This window comes from Scyliorhinus torazame, chromosome 14 (genome assembly GCF_047496885.1).
Source record: "Scyliorhinus torazame isolate Kashiwa2021f chromosome 14, sScyTor2.1, whole genome shotgun sequence".
Lineage (NCBI taxonomy): Eukaryota > Metazoa > Chordata > Chondrichthyes > Carcharhiniformes > Scyliorhinidae > Scyliorhinus > Scyliorhinus torazame.
The window spans coordinates 184,740,412-184,747,260 of NC_092720.1; the positions used below are offsets into that span (position 1 = coordinate 184,740,412).

A 6,849-nucleotide genomic window follows, 5' to 3' on the forward strand; every position below is an offset into this window, starting at 1 on the left:
ACCTAGACCTCCTGCTAGCATCAGGTAACCTTATCTTCCTGAACACTGTTGGGAGAGGGGTGTGTTTCTTGGAAAATGCGACCAGACATTCAATCATCCATCGACTTCAGCGGCAGTTGATAATCCCGCCGGCAAAGTGCGACTCCACGTCGACACCTGCCAGGTAATGAGTATTTGTTTGATGATCTCTCCTAAAAATAACACCTTTGGGCGTTTTGCTCTTCTTTGCGTGCGAGCGAAATGAAAGTTGTAGTTGTGTTGTTGCCCCAGTTAGCTAACTGGGGAATGTTACACCTAGGCTAAAAAACGATTTAGTATTTCGACAATTTTTTGATACATATAATGATAGAACACCTGTGTCAGACCAGATAATTCACTCACCCAGCAGCAGTGAGTAGATACAGAAGGGTATTTAGTATGGTGATACACAGGCTGAGAGGGGATGAAGCAGAATAGCGGGCTGCCTTGATATATGCCCATAATGTTTGGAAATACGTAGTCATTTATGAAGCCCTTTTAAAATTAGCAGCTGTTAGCTGCAAAAAATACTTCCAATTGCAATGAAACTCCAGACGGAGGAAATTGGTTCTCCGGGCGGTGCCTTTCACTTAGGAAATTTGAAGAATGTCATAGAGATGCCATCATTGTGAGCTGATGGAAAACGGGCATTTCGAAGCAATGGTATTCATATCCCGGTGGTTATGGAGCATCAGTCGGCGAGAAAAGCAGAGTTCTTAAGTCAACGCCTCCTCATCATTATACATGATGAAAGGCCATCGACCTGAAAACATGGACAGAATCTCTCCACTTTAGCCCCTAAGGAATGGCGGGACCATTCTTTTGGGTCATTCGGAGAGCAACTTTAATATCTCCATTCCCCAGGCTCCCTGAGCAACTAGGGAGGGATGAAGAGTTTACACGCATTCTGCCCGGGAAAGGATTCCTAACTAATTAAAACGTGGCCTATCGGCAGCACTACATTTTTTCAGGCTGCCGCAACCACAGGAATAGAGAGGAGATCTGGGAAGTCCTGGAGTTTAGCCACTCACATGGGCGTCTTGCTGCGGTACCTGACGTCTCGCAGAGAGACCTCTACTTGGGGTTGGTGGGTGACGAGGGGAGGGGGACGGGGCTGAGAGGACGGCTTCTCCAACCGAGCAGATGTAAACGGAAATGACGAGGTAATCAGCAGCAGGGTATTATCTTTCTTACCGTGACGTATGTGCTATTGTGAAGAAATCAACCACCCTCAGCTGACTGACATGGGGCGACGCTGGTGTAGTGCTAATATCTGGAGGCTAGTCATGGAGAGACACAGAGTAATGCTCTCGGGAGCAGGGCTTGCATCACACCACAGCAGACAGTGAAATTTGAAATAAATAACAAATCACGAATTAATACCCTAATGATGACCATTGAATCATTGCCCGTCATTCTAAAAGCCCATCTATTTAATAAACTGGTCAGACCTCCAAGTGTCTCTGGAGCACATTTGCTGTGTGGTCGACTCTTAAGTGTCTTCTGAGATGGATGTCTGGGACTGTTTCAGGGCGACAATGGAAGCGCAATAAATGCTGCAATAAATAAAAAAGCTGAAATTACAGAATGTTGGGAAATGTGAGCGACATAGCAATGCCTAGTGTCAAGTCTGTTGAGTTCGGCATTCTCCTACACTCTGGTTAACCCTCATTCCACCTAAATCTCCAACATTCACACTGTGTATATTGTCCGTTCATTGTCGCCCTCCAGAAATATTGTCCTTACTTCCACAACACACAAGCCATTAAGAGTATTCACAACTCGTTGAGTTCTCTTCTTGCAGATGAGGAGAGAACTCCAATCGATATAAGCGACACAGACCATGAGAACATTCTCTCTCCAGAGACAAGCAATGTGTGCAAAGCTGGTCCACCAAGTCTTGTTTCAGGAGCACACAGGTACCAGCTGCGACCAGCCGTAGGCGTGTGTTTCGTGAACCACTGATGCTCTCATATGTTGGGTCAGCTGAGCATCTGCCTGTAGACCCTGTTTTAGTGGTCACCCCTCCTTCCAGCTGCTTTTCCATGTCCAGCACCTCTGGCGGGCCAAATGGTTGAGGAGAAACTGATGCTGCTGTCGATCGTTCTCCTCAGAGTTTAGCAACTTGACAGCGGTGCGGCTTCTTTCCGTTACGCCCAGACGATGTGCATGATGCATTTACATGCATTACTTTCAAAGGTGTAATGAAACTCCTGAAAATGGCCAAATGTTATAGATATACCTTCAACTCTGGGTTGAGAAAGTGAGTTTCTGTTGACATTGCGAATTTACGATCAGTTTCTGGTATTTCCTTTGCTTCTATTTAGTTGTCTGTGGAGGTTCTTTACATTTCAGGTGCTGTACAACTGTCTGACTTCAATGTACATCTTATTTAACTCTTCTGTACTAGTCAAGAGTCCAGACGGCTTGTGCATACATGTTGAGTCTAGGGCGGCGGCCTTCCGGAGGGGTCGAATTCGACTCTTTTTTCTTTCGTTGCCGCACTGCAGGTCTCTTGGTCTGCTGTTCCGGTTCATTGATTGTCTCATTGGGTTTGCTGACGGCATCTTGGGGTCTGTGGAAGAACTCCCAGAGCCTCATTCGCCTGCTGAATTCCTCCGTGACTACTGCGAGGCTGATGGGGTCCATTTTGATGATGATGCAGAAATTGAGCCCTCTGCTAAGAACTTCGATTTTTCTGGTGAAGGGCATAGTCCAACAAGTTGACAATAGATTTCCCTGTATTGTTTTCTACTGTGTCCTGAGCGCAAGTTAAGAATATGGACTCTATCGTGGTTTCCAGGTTCAGGCGTCTGCTGTAGAGCTGGTGTATGAGGTGGTTGAGGAGTGTGAGAGAGGTGCCACGGCAGAGTCTCTCAGCATAGTCTGTTTTGTAGGTCGAATTGTGTGGATTTGTGATCTGTAGCTCTTTCGGGATTTTGGCTGCTTTCATGCATCTTTGTGGAAATGTAATGTCAGTGTCTATATGGGCGATCTTCTTGGAGATCTTATCCACTTTGAGCCGGCAGTTTGCCGTGTCGATGGTCGCTATGATGTGGAGATGCAAGCGTTGGACTGGGGTGACCACAGTAAGAAGTCTTACAACACCAGGTTAAATTCCAACAGGTTTGATTCGAATCTCAATGCTTTCGGAGCACTGCTCCTTCCTCAGGTGAATGCAGAGGTGGGTTCCCAAAACATAGATATAGACAAAGCCAAAGATGTGATACGATACTTTGAATACGAGTCTGTTATGATTGAATTAACTTGTGGGCACAACCTAATGCTGAGAAAGATGAGAAATTGACAAGGGGAACCTCTTTGTCGCATTGGTGTCAGTCTGGGCCACATGCCTGTGAATTATTTCAAGAGCAGGAGAACCAGTCCGCAGTTTGAAATAGAAATTATTAATTGTCTTCAAATTGTTTAGCAAAGTTTTAAAAAGTAATGAATGCGTTAGCATCTAATCTACTCGGAAAAAATAGCACAAATGGTGTCAGAGGCTATCGACCCAACAAGCATGGTGTGAATTGTTTGATTTTAAGCAATTGGATTATTATTCAATACTCTGACCCAAGTCAGGTTCCGAGCTCCTCATCGCAGAATCACAGTAAAATGCCGTCATTCTTGTTTACTCTGAATTGTTTGGGGAGACAGGCTCGGAGTCTGCCTCAGCAGGATGCGTATTGGAATCGTGTGCTATTTGCATTAATGCAATCCACATCCTGGTCATCTAAACTAATCGGACCCGTTCCCTACCCCACCCTTGTATTACACAGCAGCGGCTTAATTAGTCGATTTATACTGAGTAATGTTGTTAACGTGAACATTTCACACTAAACATGTGAACGCTTTGCTCCATGAGGTTTAATTTTGAGTAGATTCATCTTCCTAATCACTCATAACTCCATTCTAATAATCAGCACATCCTTCATCTATCATAGACGTTTTAAATGCATCAGATACAATTCAAATATATTTGCACTATTACCGGTAATAGATATCTTACGTGTAACGCCAGATGACAATATCCTTCCCGAAAGGACAAGCAAATGGGTTTTTCCATCATTGGAGAGTTCAGTGTGATCAAAGAGACCATCCTTATATCCCCACATTTAACGAACTGAATTCAAAACGCACCACGTGCCGGGGAGCGATTTCAACAAATTTCTCCAGAGAGGCATCACCATCGTTGACTGTCAAGGACGGAACAGCCTGTTTCATTGCTATCTCCTACCAACTACTCACTTCCTCCACCAACGATGAACAGTGGCAGCCGTGTCTACCATCGGCTAGATGCACTGAAGGAACTCACCAAGCTTGCTGGGACAGCAGCCTCCAAAGCCACGACAACTACCACCTCGAATGACATGGGCAGTCAATACCTAATAACACCATGATCTGGAAGTCCCCCACAAGGTCACTCACCATCCGGACTTGGGAATGTATTGCTGTTCCCTCACTGTCACTGGGTTAGATTCCTGGAATTCCCTCCCCAACAGCACTGTTGGTGGTCATAGACAGCACGGACTGCAGCAGAACAAGAAGGTATCTCACTGCCACCTTCTCAAGAGCAATTGCGCATGGGAAATAAATGTAGGTCTTGCCAGTGACACCCGCCCCCATAAATCAAAACAGAAATAGCTTTAGCTGCTCTGGATTTCTTGCCCAGCTACATTCCCAATGTCCTTCTCTCTAAAATCTCTATATCCACACCCTATAGAACTGACCCTTAATTGACACAACAAAAATATTAGTTATATATATATCATATGAACATTATCAGAGACACCATCATCAGAAGGTATAAAGTGTTCATAATATTCTATTTGTAGCTAGGTTTATCGAATTGTGCTAATGTTCTCATACTGACACATGAGAACGCACTTGAAGGTTTTCTTGAAGGTTGGATTACACAGTGCGTAGCAGGCTGGGTTGAATGTACTGTTGACGTAACAGAGCCAGTATCCAATAGTCCAGGCTATGTAGGGGACACAGCTTGAACAAACGGTGTAGATGAGCACCATGATAAAGTATGGGCTTAGGGTGATGATAAATACCAGGCAAATAGCCAGGACGGTCCTAGTCACCTTCTTCTCTCGGGATGTCGCTCTCTTCCTTTTCTCAGGAGTGGTCGTGTTCATCCTAATGATCATAGTTTCTGCTCTGATCGCTCCGCCATTCCCGTCCTTGTTGGCGGCACTTGGTTCTATTCCTCTGCCGGAGTCGTCACCGTTTTTTATTTTGCTAATTATATTTATGCAAGAGAGTTCGAGATTTTCCATCCTCAGACGGATTGATGGGACCTCACTTGGAGACGTTGACTCATTCGAGGGTTCCTTCTTCTCTTGGCCGCAATTCTCAGTTATGATTTCTCCAGGTATTTTGACATTTTGTAGGTTTACGCGTGACAAACCATCAGGTGCACCAGATAAGTTCTCATTATTCTGCTCCATTACCTTGCCCTTTATTAGAAAGTGTGAAATTTTGACCTTGCTTGATGTGGGCTCAAGTTTATTTTCAATTATTCGACTCTTGCTGGCACGAGATATTTTCACAGACAGAATAATCATGATGAGCACAGGGAGATAGAAGGTGACCAGAGTAGTGCTGAAAATGATAGGTGGATTTGAGAGGAACTGTACATAGCATTCACCCTCACCAACTGTCCGCTCCCCTAAGATGAACTGCCAGAGGATAATGGGAGGAGCCCAGATGACAAACGGTACCACTCAAGTAGCTGCGATCATTAATCCTGCCACTTTCCCTGTTCTTCTCACGGGGTAGCTGAGGGGCTTTGTCACGCAGAAGTAGCGGTCAAAGCTGATGATTACGAGGCTCAAGGCTGACGTATTAGTGACAACATAATCTAGAGCAAGCCACAAGTCACATACCACTGGGCCCAATGGCCAGTAACCAATGACAGTGTAAATGGTGAATAGATTCATGGAGAACACACCAACAATCAAATCAGCACAGGCCAGGCTTAAAAGAAAGTAATTGTTAATAGTTTGTAAATGTCTGTTTACTTTGATAGAAACGATGACCAAAATGTTTCCAATAATTGTAGCCAAGCTTAAAGATCCTGCTGCAGTCACAGTGAAGGCCATTTCGACCACTTTGTAAAAATTTGCTGTTCCAGGATCAAACAAGTCGGTTACGTTGCTGCGAGATTGATTTAGCTGTGATGCGTTTGCCATCATTCCCCTCTCATGTGTCATGAGCACTGGCGAGGCAGGAATACAGAAAATAAAAATGATTAGGCAGCTGCTTTACGATGTGTTGAAGTTAAAATACAAAATACAACTAGTGTCTAAGTGAAGTTCTACCAGCAAAAACATAAAACGCTATCTGCTCAGAGGAACGTCAATATGTTTGTCAAGAGGGATTCTGTTTTAATATGAATCTCCCATAGATCGAGTGCTGTGCAATCAGTTCTGAATTCATTGTTAACGACTTGGTTCGAAATGAATAATGATGATGATGAGCAGCATTGGAAACATCTCTACCAGTGTTTTAGATTAATTTACGCAGTATTGCTCGGTGCAACGCCACTGAGGACTTCCACTTTCGGGATTCATGTCTGGGAAGGAGACAGTATTCTGAGTTTTAGTCACTTTATGTCGATGTCATGCATTTGAAAGTAAAAGGTTATGGGGTTATATTAATAGAGTCTGGAGAACACCAAATTTAGCTTCTAATTTCTAGTGATATAGTTTGCACATTTTATGAGAATTGTGGTGAACAAAAATCTGACGATAATTTTCTGATGCTGATATTTGAAGGCGAACGGAGAAATACATCAGAAGGTTTAAAATATCAATAATCTTC

The 6,849-nt window shown here is 44.0% G+C and overlaps 1 pseudogene; it reads right to left on the bottom strand.

Moving 5' to 3' along the window:
- Positions 1 to 4,859: 4,859 nt before the first annotated feature.
- LOC140389377 (muscarinic acetylcholine receptor M2-like) lies at positions 4,860 to 6,221 on the bottom strand (annotated as a pseudogene).
- Between the last annotated feature and the right edge of the window lie 628 nt (positions 6,222 to 6,849).